Source organism: Anser anser (genome assembly GCF_964211835.1).
Source record: "Anser anser genome assembly, chromosome: 4".
Classification (NCBI taxonomy): Eukaryota; Metazoa; Chordata; class Aves; order Anseriformes; family Anatidae; genus Anser; species Anser anser.
Genome location: NC_139724.1, coordinates 8,194,789 through 8,219,098, shown reverse-complemented (window position 1 = coordinate 8,219,098; position 24,310 = coordinate 8,194,789). Strand labels below are relative to the sequence as shown.

Genomic DNA, 24,310 nt, shown 5'->3' with positions numbered 1-24,310 from the left:
GTGAAGACATGGTAAGGTCTAAAGGCCAGAAATAAACCAAACAGATGAGATGGGAAATTAATTAACTGTGACAAAAATGACCAACTAGAACAGTTCATCTGAAGATCTACGTGAACTGTTCATCACCAACAGACTTCAAATTGAGATGTACATTTTCCTCAGCCAGAAAGTAATAGCAGGAAGTGAGAATTATTGCAAAGCTCTGTGGCCTGGGTTATAGAAGAGGTCAATGGACGCCGTTATATTGGCTCCTCCTGAAACTGATTAATCTCTCCACGCTTTAATTAAAGCTGAATAGTGTGCCTTCCAGGAATATGCCTTGAGAGCTCTGTTACGGAAACACATGAAGTGTCCTCATTCCTCAGAAAGCATGAAACTTATATACTCCTTGAAGACCAGTGGTGGGGAAGGTAAGAATTCAAGAAGAGCCCTGCTCACTCTCAGCAAAGTCATTAGCAAACTCTCCCAGCTCTGGATCCATACGAGGATTTTTCATTCCCATGTCATGCCCATATAAGAGAATCTACTCTCCAGTGTCTTCTTCCAAATATTGTCTTCATTTCTTTCTTTTGTAAGAAAGCACAATACCTCCACAGAGAAAACACAATGTCAAAATTGGTAGCCATTTTCCAAAATCTAATGGAAACAACATGAATGTGACATACATCCCAATCGCTTTAAAAAGGTGTTCTCACTTAGGAGGTTTGCGGCACAGTGGGACCCATCAATGCCCAAGCATTTCACTATAGGCTGTAGAACAGAGTTAAAAACTGGGAGAAAAAACACTTACCAATCTACCTTTTCTTAACCTTGTCCTCTGTCTAATTTGAGAAACATGTTTGTTTAAACATTAAAAAATTTCAGCACTTTAAAGAGTCACACTCTCTTAAATTGTTCATAAGTTCTTTTACTTCTTCTAATGACCTTTTCTTTAGTATTACTTGTGCTATGCTTAGATGGTGGCAACATGATAGCAATATTTTTTCCTTCAGTTAAAAGGTTTTAATGGATAACATTTCAAGAAGCTGTCAAGAGGCACTACTTAAATACAAGGTTTTTGAACTATTGGTGTTATTACAACTTTCAATAGCACACACAAAATAAATCCCACTTAATGCAGTAAACACGTATGGAAAGGTATTTACTAAAATCCTCTTTATGTAACTGTCATTTTCACTGACTGAATAACCTGGATAATGCATCAGCAAATACCATCTTGAGAAGTAGCTGGGGGGGTTATTTTCTTTTAATGACTGCTATTGATTTGATTTCCAGTCTATCCTTCTACAAAAGCAAAAACTAATTCGTGAGCATTCTCTTACTGGCCCAAAAAGAGAGTAGAGAGTCACGTTAAGACACATAGTGCTTGAACGTACTCTTCTACATGGTGATAATGCCACGTGCTTGCACCTGTTTGGAATGCCAGACTCAGTTTTGGCAGAAATCAAGAAATTCTTCCATGGACATGAATAAAATGCATACAGTATTGCTGCTTAGCTAAACACAGCAGAAAGCTCCAGCTGCACCCTGATTAAGTCTGAATGAAGAAGTCTTTTCAGTATCTCCACCATAAAACCAAGGTGATCGCATCTGGTATATGTAAAAACAAACAGTTTTTTAAACATTATCGTGTGAATTGCCTTTATCAACATCATCAACAACAGCAATAAATATATTTGGTCTTCACCCATTCTAACCAGACTTTGATATGGCTGTTTTCACTGTAGGTATCATATAAATACTGCAAGCATTCCACAGATTCTTGTCATAATAATCAATAATACCGTGAACCAAAGTCCACAACAAGATATTCTGGTGGAAAAAAAATATTAAAATGCTTGTATGCTTAAGAACCTTAAAATATTAGTTAGAGGCTGTATATATTTGTTCACGAAGCAAGTTAGACATAATCTGAAAATATCATCATATTGCATATATGTTTTTGTTTGCTTTTGTTTGTTTTTTTATTGTTGTTGTTGCTGGGCTTTTCTGTTTATTTGTTTTTAATAGAGTGCCAGGGTTCTATTTATGTATAGAAAGGCCTTCCATAGGAATATATTTTTGCTGACTTTATCGCTATATTAAATCTAAATTAATTTTTCTCTGAAACATACAAATGTTTTGTATTTATTATTTAAGATATCTGAGTTTACTTTGCATAACCAAACAGAGATAAACTATATATTACAGTAATCATATACAATTTTTTTCTTTAGCATTAAGAAAACTTTAAATTCCTAACAAAATATTAAATTCCTTTCAATAATAAAATGTATCTGAATATTATTTTAAAATTTTATAAAAGTATAACAGTAATTATATATGCAATATTAAGACTTCCAAAAGCAAGTGTTTATTACTTCCCAGTGAGTACAAGGATGAAAAAAATAATCAAAACACTTGAGAAAATGTTTGATCAATGAGAACAAAGTAGTTGGTAATGATCTCAAATAATATGTGTTCATTACTTATGAACAGAAAAATCAGAAGTGTTAAGTGCTAAACTCACAGTCGTACTTTTGAGGTGGAAAAGCTGGAAAAGTAGGCAAATGCCATATATTTGTGCCTCATAGTGCATTTTTGCTGCTCCTAAGGAAGATAATTTCCATGGAGTAAGACACTGCAGCACTCATCCCAGATTCAGCAAGTTCTTGTTTAGAGATGGTGATATCAAACACTCCCATGTTTGCCTGAGTGGAATTCTTAGTAGTTAACATGTTTTCATTTTCCCCATCTGCTTATTATTGACTAAATATCTTACTTTTGCTCAAACCAAAAACATAAGAAAGTCTCTATGAAAGTCTTCTGTGCTGCTCTCAAGTTCAAAGCAAATTTTCCAGCTGAGTTATAAAGTCCTGAAATGAATTTCTAACGAAAATGCTAACAGGCCTTTAGCTACAGCGGTGCTAGCGGCTGCTGCTAAAATAAATAGAAATCCCTGTCAGTGCCAGAAAGGCATCCCATCATTAGAGGCACTTTTCTAGAAGCTTTTTATTATATCTGGGTGATGATAATCTTCCCACCAGTGGGCATGCTGGGTTTTGGCACATATCAAGCTTGTCAGAATCATTTTACACATTCCAAACAGCAGGCAGAATAGACAATAACAAAACAGAAAAGAAACTTTCTCAACATGATGCATATCTTTTTTTCTCAGGAGTTGCTATTGCCTTTTTAGCAAGGAATCAAAGCAACCATTTAACCAATCTGCTATGCATATTAACGCTATTGTCTTAAGTTCCAGCAGGAATACCGGTGTTTCTGGTCCAGCCTCAGCTCTGACAGAAGTAGTCAGTAAATACGAAGACTGCAGGAACAAGTCCCTGTGGCAGTGGAAAAACAGTTTTAAACCACTTTTGTTTCCAACCACATACCCACCATGATCTTGGTACTTTCTTGTATCCCCAGAAAGCTATTAGGGAAGATGAGGTTCATCATAACATTAGGATACGTCAGCTAGCAGTCTCCATGGACCTTTATAAATTGAGTATTGCAGAGGAAAACATCACAGGATAGTTATTTTGAGTCACCCACACAAAATTATCCTTTTAAGCAAAAATCAGCAGTTACCTCATGTGCCATTCTCAGCATCACAATGATAACTGCTACAGAGTTTTCCCAGAGCAGCCCAAACCTTACTTTTTATAACACTTCGACACCGTTCAAAGCCAAAAGAAACAAGGGAATAACACAAGGCAATAATGGGAATTGTGACACAGTCGTGCAAAAACTTAAAAAGATTTACAGCAAAATGTATGAGCCTGCAAACAAGCTCATATGCCTGGAAGACATTGGAAGGGTTGGATCACACTGGAAGCAAAATTAGGAATGACACTGGACTTTGCTGACCATATTTACCACCAGAGTTACTGGACACACTGTGCCACGTCAGCACAGCTCTTGGCTGATGTTAAGAACAAAATGTCAGGCTGCAAGTGACAATGAGTGACAATACTGTGCCTCACCCACAGTACAGAAGAGATAAAGCAGATGCGAAATCTGGCCTGCAGAACTTCCATTGCTGACAAGAGCACCAGAGATGGAAAGAAGACAACTTGTCTCTCATGCTGGAGATAATTTGAAGGGATAGCAAAGTAAAAAGCAACCAACCTATTTTTATACTGTGCGGCATATTCACTATGGAAATCATGGAGAAACAATGATATAGGCCATAGGGTGCTGTTGTCAATCACTTTTCAGAATGAGCCAAATCAACAGAGAGCAGTAAAGTAACACAAGTAACACAGAGAGATCAAAAAGAAACGTCACAGGTGTTGTAGCCACAGAAGCAGGATCCTGAACACAGAAATGAGGCAGAATTCTTCATTTTGCAAAGCAATCCCCAACATATTGATTTCCTCCTAATAAAATGTACAGTATGGAAAAAGATACTATCAAGTGTAAATCTGATGAGCGACAAAATTACACATATAAATGAAATGTGTAAATGCATTTACTGTGTTTCCTGAACTAATGTCACCTGAGGTATGTTATATGCTTCAGAAACAGGATTTAACTTTAAAAAAAATGCAAAACTTAACTCAATGGGGTATTTTCTCCTTACTTTACTGTAGGAAACTCAAGAATGTGTATTAGGGCAGCAGAACGTGACATTCCATTAGAGTTTATCCACACGTATTTCTTCCCACAGTCATCAATAGCAGTTTTATGCAGACACTGAATCTTTTGAATGAAACGACACCTTCATGTCTTTACAGCCACCTTTTCAGATGGCAGTGCATGGATGAAAACAACCCTAAGCCTACCATGAACCTTTTTGAGTTACCACCATCAGGAGTAAACTCATCAGCTAGCATGATCTGCTTCAACGCACAAGTAAAAACAAATATTATAAAGGCCTAAATTAGGGATTCCTATCAAGATAATATTCCTTTCTTGCAAAATTGAAAACCATTTTCTTTATTCTATATATACAAACCTACTTGAGCTGGTATCTTTCTCCCAGGCTTTCTGTCCACCTCTCAGAAACAATAGAATTAAAAATAAGAGTTTTAGTGCATCCTATGAAACTTTTCCAAAACTGTACACATGCTTCACACTTTATATATCAAGATTTAGCTTGGAGCAAACTTTTACTGCTAATTTATAAATCCTGGAAATAAGGGTTTTAGAACAGAATGCTAATATAACTCTATAGCAATGCTTGCAGGCACTGCTATAATGAAAGAAATAATTACATCAATAAAATTATACTAGTTTGACATTAACAGTTTGCCCAAACAAACAATTCTGAATGACTAACAAGCACTATAAATATGACCATTTTCATAAATCAAAGCTATCCATGACCAGGGTTCATGCAGCTCTTTGGAAAAATATAAAAAGACAGTATCATTACCAATGTTAGGAATTTCATTAAGAGCACAATTAAGAACTTTGTCTTCCTCTGAAAATTTCATCAACTATCATGCTTGGGAATACAGACAACGTAAAAGACTTAACATAACAACTCTTTAGCTGATTTTTGTTATTTCTGAAAATAGGAAATTATCATAGTGTTATTATAGTTGTGGTAAAAGTTCATTTAAACATTACATCATTCTGTTTCTCATATTGATTATTTCTGGGTTTTTGTGCCAGCAAAGATTTATCTATTTCTTAAAGATATGTTCCTCTCTGTATTATTGAAGGGATAGAAGAGAATTGAAAACCTTGAGTAATTTTAGCATGTGAACATTTTCATGAAATCATAAATATAGATTTAAAAGATAAGAATCTAGAGCCTATACTGTATGCAATCATTTTAAAAGCTGCCTTCTACCTGTATGTAGGATTTTTTCATTTGTTTAGCCAGTTTAAACTAGAAGCAAAAAGTCTTAAAGCTAAATCTACACTGTCCACCTTTATATCAGCTGGAGAATGTCCCAGAATGTAAATACACAAAATTCCTTAATACATTCAGATACTGGTTTGCTGAGTGCAAGCCTCTAAACAAGTCTCAACATGGTTTAAATGGTCATCTTTCCATATAAAACAGGTGGCTATCAAAGTGAGGTAAGAAAACATTTACTTTCCAGTTTGTCCTAAAATGGACACATCATATTAAAAAGAGCTATAAATAAAATGAGTCTCAAATCAAAAGCCATACGTATTTTCATGCAGCTTCCAGTAAGACTTGTCAAAGTAGGAGAATACTCTGTGGAATGACAAAAAGAGTTTGTATTGGAAATATGGCAATATTTTGCCGGCACTGCCAACATGTTTTACAGTTTTTCTCTTGGTATTTTCCCCGATGTGTTTTACTGATAAGCTGATGAGTAATTACAAAGTAAATCCTAAAAACATAATTAAATTCTGTAGGATTCAGTACTTTTCAGGAAGTTATCAGAATGGAAGCAAAATGAGTTTTTCATAATGTGCACATCCTGCTATGGATTGGTCTCAAGTCCAGTGCACTTAATTTGGTTAATGCATAGTGATTACCTATGATATGCAGAATCGTCTCGAGCAGAACAAGCAGAACTCTTTCTTTTTCAATTTGGATAGTGCATCCAGAGGAAAACACATAAGCAAAATAAAGAGCTTTAGCATGCAAAGTATGTTGCTACAGTAAATTGGTGAGTTAAATTATATTGACAATTCTCCTTACCCTGAAAAATACCTTCCTAACCTTCGCTATTATTCCGTAACAGACCATTGCCAAGCACAGCTGCTAACATGGCTACCAAACATAAATATTTCCTCCTTTTGTTACACGTACCTATAATTTTCTGCCACTACAAGGATAGCATGGCTTGAACTAGAAAGACCCATGTATTGACACAGCATAAAGCCATACACTGTTGAAAAGCTGAAAGGACAGCTTCAAAAAGAGAAAAATTTCAAAGCAGGTCTTATGTCAGGTAATCAATTATAGCATTGTCATACTAATGGCTATGGAAAGGCAGGGGAGCGGTGACAATAGGTGCATTTATCTTACTCCTGTGCTAGGAAAGGTGCACCTGTATCCCCATGCACTTTGTCTCCTGCTGTCCCTGACAAGTACATCCCCTGACAGTGGATCTGATAGTGGGGACGTTACCTATCTGTCATCCCTTCTTCATGAAAGGCACCTTGACTACAGCTAATGACTAAACAACAGCAAGCTACTACCTTCTCTCTCCACACATGTACAGGTTTCTTTGTTATGATACAGAATTCACAGTGAAGCACTGAATACATCCAAAGCTCTAAGTAAAAGATAAAGCATCTTAAAACTCACTTTAGTCAAGTATGTAGATGCGTGTGTGTGTGTTTCAAATATATTTGCACTGCCCTAATCAATCTGTAAATCTTTGCAACCTCATTCCCCTTGTAGTAACACGTAGTAGCAGGACAGCTCTTGTTGCAAACAACCCTCGAAACAATACAGACAGAAATTAGTGTGGTAAAAATGGAGGTTCCACCCCACCTTTTGATTTTCCAGTATTCTTTCTAAGGTTGTGACTGCTTCAGTTTAAGGGTCTTTACACCTGATTGCTGTCAGAGATTGTAAACCGATTTTCAGGATTATGCCCATTTTCACTTTGTCCATGTCTAAAATGTAGGGCAATCACAAAGATTTTCTGTTCTACCAGAAGTTCGCAATCTAGAAAAGCAAAACAACAACCAGATCTGCCTTGGGCTACCAACACTGAAAAGAATCACTGTCAGCTGTGAAATCTGTGCCAAAATAATTGATCCTAGTATTTTTTTTATTAAGAAAGGAGCAACACTTCCACATATACTCTTTTTCAATTAATTCAATTGCTAAGTTTTCCCATAATTTTTGAATGCCTTTCTAGTGATCATTGTAACGTGAATTATATGAAAAGTTTTGTTAAGATTTAGGAAATTTAATTCTCCTTTGTGCATATTTTTAAGTAATAGATTTTTGTTGTGTTGTTGCAATCCCATAAAATCTCACTGACAAGTTATTTATTACAGAGAAGTTTTGCTTGGGGATTTCTATTGGCATGGGGTTTTACAAATGGAGATGAGACAAGGGAGAATGTTAATTTTCATGATAGTGTCTTTTCCCCATAATGATAATAATAATTTCTCCCATCTGTCTAAATCTAATTTAACAGTGTTTATGAGTAGTTGAAGAAGGATTTTAATTAAGTCTTGTAGTTGCATTTGTATGTATTTTAATCCCTGCAGGGATCATTTAAAATTCCAGTTTTCTATATAGGGTATGGAACTACTACATCACGTAGGAAGTGACCTGGAATTGAGGAAGTTAATGTCACACCTGAATGTGGACCTTCCAGCCAATTAAACTAAACATTTCTGGAAGGCCAGAGGTTCACTGTTCACCCTGTTCGTACCCTAGAAGCTGCTTTAATCTGCCAAGAGTCAAATATCCAAGGTAAGATGTAAATAAGTAGCGTGTTGTTATGTTTCCATTTAAACAAGGAAATTATTTCAGTAGAGCCTTATGTGTTATGTAAAAATATATTTTGAAGCAGATACGTTTTTTTTCAGATCCATTGGAGCTCTTTATCTAAAATGTAATGCCATAATATTTCTCACAGTCCTTGCAGCCTTCAGCTGTAATATTGGCTGTATCCAACAACAAAGAGCAAGCCTACTGGATTTAACTGCTTGAAAGTTAAGCACTTACCTCAAAAATAAGAGATTTAGCTTTTGAAGGAAAATCCTGAATTTTAGTCTGCCAAGGCCAGTGTTCTGTCACAGAGCTCACCAGCACTGAGGGCACCCTCAAAACTGATATGACATTTCTACTGTCCAGCCTGCTCACTCAAGCTTATGCTGAATCTCTATCTCTGCACTTCCATCAATGACAGCAATTTAAAAACTGCTGACTCTGTTGGTCACCTTTTACCTGTGTAAGGACATAGCTACTGGTTGTTCAGCTTTCACATTTAAAAAAGGACAGTGATTACAGATGTACAGAATTTAGGTTTAGGTCCTGAATTTGTACTCAGGGAAACCTCTGCTGAAGTGACCTGAGCTTTATTCACTGTAAAATTTTATGCAAGCACTTCCCATATTCCAGCAAAACCCACACATTCCATACAAAACCCATAAACTTACCGTTTTGGCAAGCATATTTGTCAGCCCCTACATTTAGGGTGTTTTAATATGCAAGTACCATAAATGCCTATGCATATTTTAATTTTAATTATATCAGAGATCACACAGCTTATGAAAATAAGAGTACCTTACAATTTTTATAAAATTGAAAATAATACTTTTCAGGAATTACTCAGGTATGCTGAGTGTAATTATCTCATCTAATCTTACCTATGCAAAAATAAATCAGATGTCTAGTCCAAACCAATCACCTACGCTGGCTCTGCAGGCAACAGAGACACTTTTCCCACTGCAATGGATGCCCCATCCCAGCTAAAATAAAATCACATTTCAGATAGATTGGCCTCTTAGGCACTTCTGCAACTCAGCCGACTTGTACAAAGCCTAAAAGGTCAAATCAGATTGGATCAGATGCCAAAACGTAAGTTTAAGGTGTAGGTTTGACTGTCGTTGGAAACCAAAGAGCATCAGTGGATTCTTACAGAATGAAGCCTAAGAGTCACTAAAGCAGTCACTAAACACAACTGACAAAGCCCTGCAAGCCCAAGAAGCATTCTCTCCAGGACAGGTTTACTTATACACAAGACAAGACACACAACCTTGAGAGTTGCAACAGCTGCTGAGGCTCTGGTTGCTGACTCTGACCTTACACTTCCATTAAGAGAAGAGTCATCCTGCCAAGGAAACAGTAATACATTATTCACTTGGAAATCAATAGGAACTTTGATATTGACCTGAGCAAGAGTCAGATGCATCCTTTCCACTGATACTGATATTCCCCTATGCCCTTTTCTAGGTCTGTTTACCTGTGCATGTTTTCATACCCTTTTAAGACCATATAGACCACTAGAAAGTTGGCAATATCAATTCAGTTAAACAAACATATGTTATACTATGCTTGAGCATAGATTTAGTGATAGGTAAATGCTTTCTCTCAAGATCTTTTCATTTGCTTATTTTCCTGCCCTCACTTTAATAGGCAGGAAATATTGTCACAGAAGAAATATCGAACTAGGCTGCAAGTATTAAAATTATTCAGAAAATAAAAGGTTTTTGCTTCCTGTCTCTAGTTCTACTGGAGGAATGGATGGGCCACTTTTTCTTCATTCCTTTTTTTTTTTTTTTTAAGGCAATAAGATTAGCCTGAGAATTAGAGACTGTAAAATCCAGCTTAAATATTAGGTTTATTGGTTCAGAAGAGTTAAAACAGAAATTGAAAGTTAACCAAAAAAAAAAAATAAAATGCAACAATGCAACATGAGTTCTGCAATCGGACAGTGTGGGGTTTTTTATTTGTTCTACTAGACTGTTCTGAGGATACCAAACCAAAACATGTATTAAGGAGAATCAATAGACACAATTTATCTGCATCTTTAAAAAGCTTTTAACACCATCATTTTTATAAGATTATCAAGGAAAAACAGAACACATGGGTAAGTAAAGCGTTATCATGGACTAAAGACTGGATAAAACCCATACATACTGCCAATAAATATTCCAAATTGTTAACATTAATTTCATGCAACAATCAAAAATTTTTTATCAAAATTTATCAAAATGTCACACAACAATAGCTGTTAGTGCTTATGTTCAATACAGTGAGGTATTAAGACTAGACACAATGAGCCAGTGGTTCATAGCAGTAGTCTTGACAATACACAACAGAGGAATGTCTAAGTCTACAGTAATTACTAACTAATATAACAGTATCTGGTAATTTTTTTATGCAGCACACTGATCATTTCCATTTAGAATACAGAGCCCCAAATAAGCAAGGATTTACTACAACTTAAGAGGAAAAATTAAATGTACGCTATGTGATGATAAAAATGGTATATTTATTATGTACTATATAAAGCATCACGACCTCAGGAAAAATCTAAAATGAGTTGCCTATTCTCCAAAGGAATGTTTTAAATTTTGATTAGGTATGTTGCATAAATCACTAATCACTGAATATTTCTTTCTTTTTCTTTTTTTTTTTTTTAACTGAAGATTGAGAATTCCTAAGATAGTTTAAAACCTAAAATACTAAATGTGTTAAACTATTGGACAAAGTACCAGGGCTTTTATTGCTTTTTAATAACTCTACTGCTTTCTTAGTAGATGATGCAGAACAAGTTATAGTTATGAGACCAATTTAATCATGAAAAACAACAAATGATGACTGGAGTATAATAATACTATGGTTAATTTTATCCCATTTATAAGTTACAGTATAATTTCAACAGTGTATTGTTATAAGCAGTGCTTTTGCCATAGAAAAGATGGTGAGAAATATGGTAATTCAGTATCTCAAAAAAAAAAAAAAAGGAATGTATTCTGTAAATATTTCTCCAGCCCACTGATTCCTCTTTTGTATTGTGGATTAGAAACCAGGTGAATTTGGTGTTAAGGTTTTCTTGTCACATTATCAACAGTAACTGCACTATGTCCCATTCCAAACTCATGGAAAGACCTCAGATTTGCAAAGCAGTCATCCCACTTCTTTTGTGACGGCAGATCCATGAAGGTTTTGCTATGATAGAGTCCCAGCTCTGAAAATCATGTGCAGCTCTGAAGCTAGTACTGAAACAGGTTAGTGCTACAGAGACAGATGTCCACAAAGCTTCCCAAGCACATCCTGCCAACTGCAATACCACATGGCCTAGAAGATTAAATTAAATTTATGAGCACGCTCTGCAGCAGGACAGACTTCGGTCCATTGTATTTCAGAATTACTGAGACACAGAACTGGAAGAATTTCAGAAGTGCAGCAAAGGTGACCAAAGGCATGTAACAAGCATAGTTAAGTGTGGTAGGGTGGTAGGACTCATCTACATAAAGAAAAACATATATACGTATATGAGGGGCAGTGCTGTAACAGAGGTCTATAAATTATGAGAGGCATGCAGAGACTAGGTAGGGAGCGGCAATTATTTTTTTTTTAATAATAAAGGATTTTTTCTTTAAAAAAAAATAGCAGCAAAAAAAAGCTAACAAATTTCAAAGGGACTAAAAAAGAAAACTGTTCACACAACATTGTTAACCTGCAGAACTCCCTGCTGTTAGATGTCATATAGTTGCAAGAAGTTCACACAGGTTTAAAGCAAGGTTAGACAACCTCATGTAAGAGAAACTCATTTCAGTTTTACTTCAAGAAATGCATAGAAATAGACTTCCAATCTCCTTGAGATGCAAATGATTGGATGCCAGGAGAGCCATTTATACCAGTGCTGCTCTTTACTTGTCACAAGTTTACACATTTCCTTAGATTACCTGCATTTAACAACTACTGGAGAAGGGATTCTGGGCTACAAACCTTTGATCTAACCCAGTACATCCATTCCTACAGGGGAAACAGGAGTGCAGACATTAGCAAAGCATTGTTGCAGTTTTAGCTCCATGAATAACACAAGGCAGCACCAATCACCATGTCTATTCATTTATTCCCTCCGCGGCATATCCAGTATAACAGTGAATCACATTACATATTACTCACTGGCACGACACACGGACTTTCAGCTGGTGCAGGTAATTTGCCAGTTGTCTTATTCTCCTGAGTCTCCGCAACTACCCCACATCTTTAAAATCTCAATACAGCACAATATAGTCATTGTTGTAGTCCTTATTCAAAGTAATTTGAGGCCAAAATCAATTGATTATATAATTTCTATTGAGGAAATCACAGCCCTTCACTGGAGCAATCTAATCTCCCAACAGTACAAAAGCTAAAATGTCACCAGATTATGGAGTTTATCTGCTGTGGAAAACCGTCTGTTGTGAATCTAATTAAGCATAATGATGGACTGGAAATGCTATTTTGAATTTATTTAAAATGTAGAGATTATGCACTGAATGCCATTAAAACTTGCTGGCCATTTTTTAAAGTCCACAAAGTGCAACTCCTCCATAATCATTAGTTCCAGCACAACCTGACCTCACAGCCTGCCCTTTGCAGGTGACAATAAGTACACAATACAGCATCACAGGAGCCATGCTCTAATGTGAAGGCATGCATTTTCCAATACTGTATAATTTTAACAGTTTCATACCAAAGAGAGCAGAAAATAAAACTTTTAAGACTATGCTTCTTTATATCTGCAGCTACCAACTTTGTAATGTAATTCTGCAGGAATACAAGCTTTAGCTGAAGACTGGCACTTTCAGCCAAGTGCTGCAGGAAGAAATATTTCATATCAATTTCCTTTTCTCTTTCTGAATCAGCCTAAAGCAGATCTACAGCACAGTACTGAGAGATACACCACATAGCTTTTGGTTCCAACAAGATGAACAGTAAAGCACTAGGATCAGATTTACTATGCCATATTGGAAGTCAAATAAAAAGCAAAATCAGGTACCCAACAATATGTATTAATATTCCAGTGGTAGCTTGAGATATATTTCTTATACTGTTAGACTACAAAAAAAGATTGTCTCTTGAGTAAGAGCTATGATTTGCACCCTGATATCCCAAATAAATTCCATGTTAAACAGCCAGCAATATATTTCCTCTGAATTATCCTTGCAGTTGCAGTGAATAAACCACATTTAGTTAATGTGTTTTATTGTTCTATACCACATAGTTAATGTATACCACTTCTAATGTATTTGTTAAAGGCATACATGTTCTGTGCAAAAGAAACAACAGTACTTCAGTGTTGGATGATGTGCAATAAACAAAATCCTTTTATTCTCAAAGTATATTTAAAGCATTTAAAAATCTTCTGCATAAATGAACAAGTTTTTATTTATGTAAGATCTTATTTTGTGGTTTTGTTTTAAATACAGCCTGAAAGTCTATTGTATTATGTCAAAAAAAAAGTAAAGGTTCTTTTCTAATGAAAAATAATGCTAATGTGATGCTTTTGCTGATTGCCTTATTTTTTTGCTATTCTGCAATACAAAAGTAAAAATACAAAAGCCTGCTTAAGTAACAGGAGAAACATGTAAATAACTAAAAATGTCCAGTTACCAAGGAAACTAAAGACAACAGAGTAAAAGCCTCTAAGTATTCTTATTTAAAGAGTCTTTTTTAAAAGCACTGCAGCATTTAAAGTAATATTCAACTATAAATAATATCACAGATAAGTATTTTTACATGGATCAACTAATACTAAAATAACACACGGGAGACCTGCACTTTTTAAAACTAAAGTTAACTCTGATACCCATATAATATATATGAATATTTTTCAAGCGTGCAGTTCCAGTTCTGTAAGGACACTCTCTTTCAGGCTCCATGCTATAACTATGCAACCGGGTCTTTCACGCCATATAGTTTCTTTCCCTGTCTATCCAGTGCTTCCCTTGATTCTCCTCAGACCATTGTTCCCCCCTTCCCAGGTCACTTCCATTTCTGACACCAAATCAGAGTTACAGAGAGAGAAAGCTAAGGAGCTCACCCCATGCCTTTAAAGCTAAGTCAAAGATATCTTTGTATTTTATCCTTGCCAGAGAAAGGGTACTCAGCAGCATGGACCACTGGTCTGAACCAGTATGGCCATTTATCCCTACTGGCTGAAACATTATCCACATTTTGTTGGCACAACCCACTTGCTTCCACCTAGCCTGTATTTTATTAACCACTTAACAAGCAAGATGTAGAGATTCTTCCATCCTGAAACTTCTCAATCTTTAGGGGCTTTGGTGGGTTTTTTTGGCTTGGTGGTGGTGGTGTTTTTAACAGGTATAGATGAAATACATATATCATAGAATCATTAAGGTTGGAAGAAATCTTCAAGATCATCTGTTCCATCCATCCCACAACCACCAATGTTACTCACTAAACCATGTCCCTAAATACCATGTCCAACCTTTTCTTAAACACCCCCAGGGACAGTGATTCCACCACCTCCCTTGGCAACCTGACCCAATGCATAACCACACTCTGAGAAGAAATTTCTCCTCATTTCCAACCTAAATCTCCCCTGGCACAACTTGAGGCCGTTTCCTCTTGTCCTATTGCTAGTTATCTGTGAGAAGAGGCCGACCCCCAGCTCCCCACACCTTCCTTTCAGGCAGTTGTGGAGAGCAATGAGGTCTCCCCTGAGCCTCTTCTCCAGACTAAACAACCCCAGCTCCCTCAGCCGCTCCTCACAGGACTTGTGTCCCAGGCCCTTCACCAGCTTCATAGCCCTTCTCTGGGCCTCGATGTCCTTCTTGTAGTGAGGGGCCCAAAGCTGAACACAGTGCTCGAGGTGCGGCCTCACCAGAGCAGAGTACAGGGGGACGATCACCTCCCTGCTCCTGCTGGCCGCACTATTCCTGATAAAAGCCCCATCATGGTCACAAGAATAAGATGGCTGTATGTACTTTTCAAAAATTTCTGTTTCTTTTAATGATTTCAAGAATCATTTATCTACCATAAAACAGATAATACTTTATACTCATATGGATATTCAATACAGAAACATTAAAGAGGTTTCAAACTAGATATAGATATTGTATATAGGCGATTTGCAAATAGTTTCTTTTAGAAACAAATAGTTTTCTAAAAGAAACTATTTGTAAATTTTAAATTAATAGAAACTAAAAAAAAGTTGCTTTTAGAAACTATTTTTGTATCAATTTGGGTTGCAGTCTCCTAGACTCTTTATAGTGAAACAAACGATCAGGTACTTTGCATCTTTGCTGTGCTCCTTCACAGCAGTTAGCAAGATGTTCTTTCCTCTCAGCTCTCCAAGGTAGGTTCTCCATCAGTCCTCACTTTTCTCTGTCTCTACCTCATTCCTACATGAACTGATCAATTCAAATGTGTTCAGCTAAAACCGTAAGCCTATAACAACAGATATCTCTGTTTCCCACTTCTCTCTTTCTCCAGACCCCACTCACAGATGGTTTCTTGAAAACATGCTATGTGTAATAGCACTAATCTTCACCAAGGTAAAAAATAAATAAAATAAAATAAAATAAAATAAAATAAAATAAATAAAATAAAATAAAATAAAATAAAATAAAATAAAATAAAATAAAAGCTTCCAAACATTTGACTCATCATATATAATTTTTAAATCTGCAAATCTGCTTTCCTCCTAGAGTCATACTTGTTTAAAAAATAATTTTTTCCTTCATATTATATACGTTTTACTCCTCCCCCTATGTTCAAATTATTAAATATATTTTCAATGTGGTACATGCCTTTTTTTTCCCCAAAGACCCGTGTCTTGATTGTTTGCTTTCCCTATTAATTCTCCTGTTATCCTAGAATTTCAATGAGCCAATCTTAATTTTGAGTACTATAATGTTTATGCTTGTACTTTTTTTGCAATACATATCAACAAACAAACACAAAAAGGAAATCCTCATCAATTATTTCAGTGTATCCATTCCTCTGAATATTACTAGAAATTGCTTCCATGTAATCAAATTTTATGCATTCATAAAGACAACTATTGCTTCTCTAGAAGTATTTTTATGAGCCAAAGGTTATCCCAATGGTAATCAGTAGAATAATTAATATCAGGTTTGTCAAGCATATTCAATTACGTTCTTTACAATCATTATGTAAAATAGTTAATAAAGGATAGAGAATTTGTAGTATACTTCTGCTTTGTTGTTTGGGGTTTTTGCATTTGCCTTGTTTAAATTGTGCATAAATACAATTTGATAAATCTAAACATGGGCACTTAAGTAAATACACTTTTTTTCAGAAGTGGCACTTAAATGCAAACATTAATTAAGGACAAGATACAAATAGTTGGATTTCTTAGAGCAGGATAAAAGTCTTGTGTAGACTATCAAATTAAAGGGAATTACTATGGAACTTCCATTAAAACAGAACATAAAAGAACACCTCCCCAACCCTGCATAGGTCTTTGAAAACTTACTCAATGCGATTCTCCCCTTAAAGTGGGGAAAACTCACATGGATTTCTTTCATTTAAATAAAAGGAGGGCACTCTTTGTTCTGAAAAAATGAGCATATGCAGAGTGATTGTATTCCTGCTGCTGGTTAGCTCTGTAAACATAATGGATGCCGCTGTAAAAGTTTAAGAGTTCTCTGATTTGCACAAAGAATATTAATGGTATATGCAGCACATAATAAAGCTACAGGTATGCTTCCCTCGGGTCAACAAAAAATGCTTCCCAAATTTCCAATGAGCAACTGAACATGTACCTCCCCCCCTTCTTTTTGTCTCTCTCTTTCTCAAAGATAGGAACATCTACTTTATTTGCTTACTTTGTCAAAGAGTACCCTCTACTTGTGAAAAGGTCACTGTTAAAGTTATTGATAAAACTAAAAAAAAAAATCCTTCTTTATGCATAGCACATAACATGTTCTTCTGCTTCAAGTTATTACATGTAAGGTTTGAAGATTACAAGAGGAAAGAATAGGAAATTATTAAATTAAGTTACATAGGAATTTCAATTCTGTTTCATTCTTGATGTCCTCTTACACCTTAATCATGAGCAATGTCGCATCCATGATATTCCCACGCAATGACAGATACAGATTTACACTGAGCTCTACACACATATGACAGGCTCCATTTGCCTTCTTCAGCCACAGAACTAAGAAGTGGCTTGCATGAGGTTTTTCTCTCTTTCTAATGCTTTTTCTTCCAACAGAGTTATCTCAAAGAATTATATGACCAATGAATCTTTTAGAGTACATTAAATTCTAGCAGAGTTTTGAATAAGAGGCTCTGTATACTTAAAACTAAGTAATGGCTAGCAACTCCACAAACAATTTCGTTCTGCTGTCATATTGTACTCTACAATATGTGTAATTCTGCATTACAATTACTACAGTTATTGCTATTTTTAACTGTCTGTACTATAGAAAACAAATGATGAACAGAGCATACATGTTGAATACGTCTGGTTTACAGCATTACATGTCATTACATATCCTTGAAGTCAGTGATCCTAACCAATCAATGCAGAGATATCGATCAGAAGATCTTGATGAACTCCAGCAGACTTGCAATCTAGATGAAGGTACTAAGGTTAATTACTGGGTAATTTAGATGGAGGAAACAAACTATTTCATTTAAATTGCCATGAGGAGTTTTGAAGGCTTTTTTTTAATAAAATGTAAAAATATTTACAAATTAGGATGAAAGACTTGCCAAAGAATCTGTGTGTATTCTGTATATGTCACTAATTTTTTGACATGGCAAGGGGGTGAGCACTTAGATAGAAAAATAATGACAGAATAAATGTGTAGATAACCTCAGAAAAGTTTAAAACAGAAATATAACATCAAGCATCCAGTTAGCCTAAAACAAGATAGCTTTGCTGAAGTCAACAGTGCTACAGTATTGATTTGAGTTAAAAAGCTTCTCACTAAATTCTCTATTTACATCCACTATTCTTTAAAATAAGTAAAAAGTGTTTTTCTGTTAGCAGAAAGCCTCCGAAGCAGCTGAAAAATAACATTTATTCATTGTGAACTAAGAAAGCCCTGGAACAGACAAAAAGCTTGTTTTGCCAGGAATCCATTGAAACAAATAGTCATTCAGCCTGCAATTCATCCCTTAGAAGCTTATTAAGGCAACATGTAAACAAATGTGGTGGTTGTTTTTTTGTTTTGTTTTGTTTTTTCCTTTTAGTAATCTGAAACACTCAGTCTCTCATAGTCAGTTATGCCAGTTTCCCTTCACAAATGCCCTCACTTAGAGAGCTCTTACTCTGACAGTTGTGACTGTCCGTCTTTCTTAAACAGCTGTTCCTGCCACCTGTACAATAAATACCTGAGCAAGATCATAAGTATACAGATACACAGGACAATGCAACTTACGAGCCACGAAAGGAGAAGAGTACAAAGGTAAGCATGACTTTCAAGCTCAAGGGGGATTGGTGACATATACAAAAGTACGTATTGGACCCACTCTGACAGCCAGGCATGCCTACTGGAATCTCAGATCATCTGCTGGTTTAACCCAGCAAAGGAGAAGTTATGCCTGAATTGCAAGGACTATGTGAGCAACGTTAACAGGTAACATACTGTTCCTTTCTCCTGTAAGGACAAACTGCTCGGACATCTTCTGGATGATGTTTACACTACGGTAAACTACCATAAACGTTTAATTTTCATATTTAGTATTTGGATGAAAAGAATGCTAGATTTATCTCCACTTACTGAAGTTTAACTATATCTCCCAAAGGGTTATCTTACTCTTTCTTACTCCCTATGGACTTTTTGAGAAATGTATACACACTGTATGACCTGAGAGATTCTTTGTTCATACATTTTTCTTGTGCATCAGTGAAGTTTCTCAGGTCTTGCAAGCTGAGTGTAACCTTGTACAGTAAACAGCAAGTTTCCTAAAGACATCTAGCCTTTCTCCGAGGCTCTACTACCAAATATAGCAGTGTTCTTAGTTAAAGCAAATAGGAGTTAGAACAACACGGAGATGATGTAAGTGCTACCTATCATCTTGCCTACAAATACAATTTAATATGTAAATTATTGTTAAAAAAATAAACTTACCCACAAATGTAATTTATAAACTGTACAAGTAAAAAAAAAAAATTAGTATAAGTGACCATTGCCATTATACTTGAAAAGGAAATAGGACTCCAAGAAGTTTGATGTTGCACCATTTAGATCTAGCAATAGTAATTATGATACTGAGTTTTATGAACCATGTTGCTTTCTGTGACACAAGGTATAAATGACTTTTGTATTATCTGCAATCTTGTATTAACCAGAATCAATCTTACTATACTCTGGTGAACATAGGACGTAAAACTATATGCAATTTAAGATTAAGGTATAATTTCAACTCAACTGAGATTAACTCATCCAAAAATTTCTGTCACTTATATCATCTCACATGAAAAGAAGACACACTTAATAAATGGAAAGGCCAGAACAGTTCTTACACATTTGTTTTTAGGTTTGCAAATCACTCAGTAAAATTTCCCAAAGTAGGCTTCCTCTTTTACTCTCAAATTAACTGCAAACACTATACCAATTTACTTGGAACATTTGCCTAATATAAGTCTAATTTTCACATGTGAAAGCTACTACATTAGTCAGAAAGGCTAGAAAGAAGCGTATTTCTAATCGTCTCACAATGGGGACCCAGCAGTTCTGACTGTGTCTATAAATATATTATACATTGCAATAATATTTATAAGAAAAATAAAAGTATTTTATATCATAGTCTTGCTTGAATACATGCAGCTTATCACACTGGTTTCCATGTTTGTTAAACATCTCCAAATTCTACCACTTCAGCAAAATCAGATGACAAAACTAAGATCAGATTAGTGCTGCCCCTACTGAAGGCTAGAATTGTTCCACATTCAAGAAAATGAACAAAATTGCCATCTGGAACATAAACAAATTTCACACAGATCTGCTAACAAAGGGACTGAAAGTCTCACTCCCATACTGCCTGGTTAAAAAGAAGCAGCATTTAAAATGAAGCAAATGCCTATCTGCTCATTATTTTTAATTACACTTTAAATTAAAGTCTCCAATAGAGCACAGGCAAGTTAAGTGATTTTATTTTATAAATAAGTTTGCAAAATAAAATAAAAAATCCTAAAATCCATTATCTCTAGCTGAAAGAAATTTTGTATTTTTCATACCTATAAAATATTTCTGAACATGTATGTTTTAAAAGCGTTTCATAGAACTGCAGACAACCTTATATTCTGAAGTGTTTCAAATGTCTGCAGCTACAGAGGTGTTTTTTTTAAAGGTCACTGAAGACCTAGGTTTCTACAGATCATAACATCCTATGTGCTTTTTTCAGGATGCATCATTATATAAACCATTACTTATAACAAACTCCTTGGTATGATGCTATTGCATCTACATATTGACTGAGCCCATAGTGTTGGCTTACATTTGTATCAGGAAAATTCGGAGGATGGAACTATCAGTCTAGTTGTGTTCAGATAAGGTCTGACCTAACACATTCCTAATAATGACAGTACTGACATACCTGGTATGCTCCAGGGCCAGGGATGGTCTCTTCTGGTTCATTAAAACACTCCACTTTGGAGTCAAATGCAGATATGTGGGAATCTGACTTCATCACGGAATTGTATGCTCCAGGACCTACACAATTAGAGAGGAGGAAGAATGAAATTATTAAATGAATACCCTTTTTTTAAAAAGGACTGAATCATTTCTTCATCTAATTCTGTATGCAGACACACTTCTTACTATATTTTGGGGGGAAAATGAGTTAGTAGGACATTTGAACTTTTAAAAATGTTTGCAATAGTACCAAAAGATCATGCATTTAAATCTTCTAGAAGAGGCTACTATGACGTAGTACCAACATATTTCCACCATCTTGGCAAAATGGCTTAGCTCTGTTTTAGAAGAATTATGAGGTGGGAAGTGCTCACCCAGTCTCCATTCTACAGGGGCTTTTGCATTTCTAGCAACAAATCAGCAACCATATACAGGACCAAATTTGAATATAATAAAACAGTAGCAACCAGGCAATATCTAGACAGGGCATCAGGCATGATGAGTTTGGAGAATCACACTGGAAACTAATACTTTTTTTTCTTTCTGGTTTCTCTTCACTTACAAAAAGGTAATCAATACAAATGCAGCTCCATCCTTATAGAATAATCCAGCATTGCACATCTGAGAAAAACAGACTGTTTTAACAGCACCTAATCTTTCTTAGATCAGTGAAGCCTCCAAGTCTTGTCTAGGAGAATTTCTGCCATTTTACCCTCATTAAATTTCTCCCTGCTTAATCATACTGGTTTATTAGGTTACATAAGGCCTCAGAAAGTATGATAAAATGAATATATGAAAATAAGCACAGCATCTGTATGTGCCTACAGTGACTTTGGAAAGCACCACTGCTGGGAGTAGGAACATTTCCTTATTTTGTATTTGTGATTTTATTGCTATTTTGTCCAAAATGCTTTGAATACCTAAGAAAATGTTTCTATTATTATCATATCACTAGAGAAAACTTCTGATTCTGCACATAGATTCATCTTTCCTTTAAAAAAATAAAGAAAAATGCATATCACCACCACCTTAGCTTCTTCTTATCTGGAAGCTAAACAACACCCATTTTCACAGGAAGTCTTTCTTCCTCAGGGAAGGCTGAGGACACTTGGGTTACCCAGTCTGGAGAAAAGGAGGCCGAGAGGCAACCTCATTGCTCCCTGCAACTTCCTGAGAAGAGGAAACAGCGAGGCAGGTGCTGGTCTCTTCTCCCTGATAACCGATTACAGGACACACAGGAACACAAGGCTGAACCACAATGGAGGTTCAGGCTGGACATTAGGAAAAAATTCTTTACTGAGAGGGTGGTCAAACACTGGAACAGGCTTCCTAGAGAGGTGGCTGTTGCCACCATGCCTGCTGGTGATCAAGAGGCACTTGGACAATGCCCTCATTAATATGCTTTAACTTTTAGTTAGCCCTGAAGTGGTCGGGCAGTTGGACTTGATCTTTGTAGGTACCTTCCAACAGAACTACTCTAGTCTATTCTCATACTTGGTTTAGTGCATGCACTCTGTTGCCTTCCAGCTTCTGAGAAATATTCAATCTGTTTACGAGTACATCTGGATAGAAGCTGAGTCATACGCTCCCTTTCCTACTCTAATACTATGTTGCCTAGCATAAATGCTAGACAGTTCATGCTATATTTCTTTATAACTGTTTCTGCCTTTACTGTGGCATGAGTAGATTTTCTTACAGTGACACAGCAGTTAATGGAAGACAGCAGCTTCACGATTAATTTAATTTTAACCATAAAACTGGAAGATCGCTACATAAGGAACACTAGATGGGAAATCATCCTTTTCTAATTTTCACTTTGCAGTATCTCTCTGGACTTTCAGTGTGAATGTATTTTCCCTTTTATTCTCTTATCTTTACCCAAGCCCAGATGTATCACATTTGTGTTCTCAGTGATCTTGTGTATTTGTACAGCAACTAGCACAACAGAGCCTTGATCACTGCTCCCAGGCAATGCTGTGATTAAAAAATAATAAAATAAAATAAAATAGAAAATAGAGTATTTTTCCTAGACAGTGGCCAAGAAATGACTGGATGCAGGGCTCAATCAAACAACTAAGTCTATCAGAACAGGATCAGAATCATATTTATCTAGGAACTGTGTCTAGACCAAGGTTAATCTGAATGGAAAGACAAATACACATCATCTTGTGATCAAGATCTGCTTAAGTTCCTAGAACATGAATACTCATTTTCTAGTGAATCACTTGCAAAAATAATTTAGCTGTAGTTTGATACCTAACAGGCTTTCTGCTCTTAGCATTTGTCATGAGCTTACTATTAAAAAAACCTTTCTCAAAGCATGTATATTCATGTATATAAAGAATTATTTTCTGGATTTAACTTTATTATATTTTAGATAACTCTGTCTGTATTGGGTGATAAAAAAGATATCATTTGACAAGCTGCTTGACGTTATCTTTCTGTCTTCCTACATTATAGTTGCTTTAAAACATTAAGCATTAAAATGTTTCTGTACTCTGCAGTTTTTGTTTAAGAATATATTCTCTATTATGTATGCTGCCACTCACAAGATACAGGTCAAAGACCTGCATAGCCTCTCAGGCATAACTTCCGAGTTGAATTATGTAGAAAGTATCTTCCGTTTATTTACTGAAATGCCACACTTTAATCACAGGTCAATGAAGAATAAAAACTTCTCATTAGAAATCAAATACCTATGAAAGGTATGTCTGCATCCAGATTGGTATATAATGGGAAAAATCAAAAGCAGGTGATTCTTATAATTCTATATTTTCCAGCCATACGGTAGCTCACTCTCCATGAAATGTCAACCAATGCTACAGGGCAAAAACAGCAGAGAACATGAGGAATGGGTAATTTAAAATGAAAATCTGCTTCTGGCTTCTCCGTCTGAGCATTCTACCACATTAGAAGAGGTCTGGAGAATTGCTCTTTGCAAATAAAAGATTTTAAATCCAACCTAGATTAGAAGCATAGATTTGTCTTTGCAATGACAATGAGGAAAGAATTTGTCATCCACAAATTATTCACTTGTTCCTCTACTTTACTGTTGCTTTTGCGATAGTTTATAAAACCTAGAAAAAACTACCGTGAATGAATGCTGAGGCATAAAAAAGTTTACTAGAGGACACATAATAGAGAGGAAAATGGAATTTCATATAGGAGTTTTGTAAAGTTTCTGATATATTCTGATCTTCTTTTCCCTGAACTCTGATGTAGCAACAAGAAATGGGAAAATGTACGTATAATGGAAATAATATATTCCATCTAAGAAGCAGGAGGTTTATTATTCTTCCAATAATTCTGTCAGAGAGGAGTTGGATAAAAACAGAAGAACACAAAATAA

General features: G+C 35.7%; 1 protein-coding gene across 1 annotated transcript in view; it reads right to left on the bottom strand.

The window, feature by feature from the left end:
- The window catches only part of LOC310899444 (uncharacterized protein), a gene marked incomplete at its 5' end in the record, with an annotated part of 225,776 nt that overhangs the window by 97,544 nt on the left and 103,922 nt on the right, over positions 1 to 24,310 (bottom strand). Inside the window, one exon of the mRNA XM_083835796.1 lies at positions 20,924 to 21,039. The remainder of the gene's footprint in view (positions 1 to 20,923; positions 21,040 to 24,310) is intronic.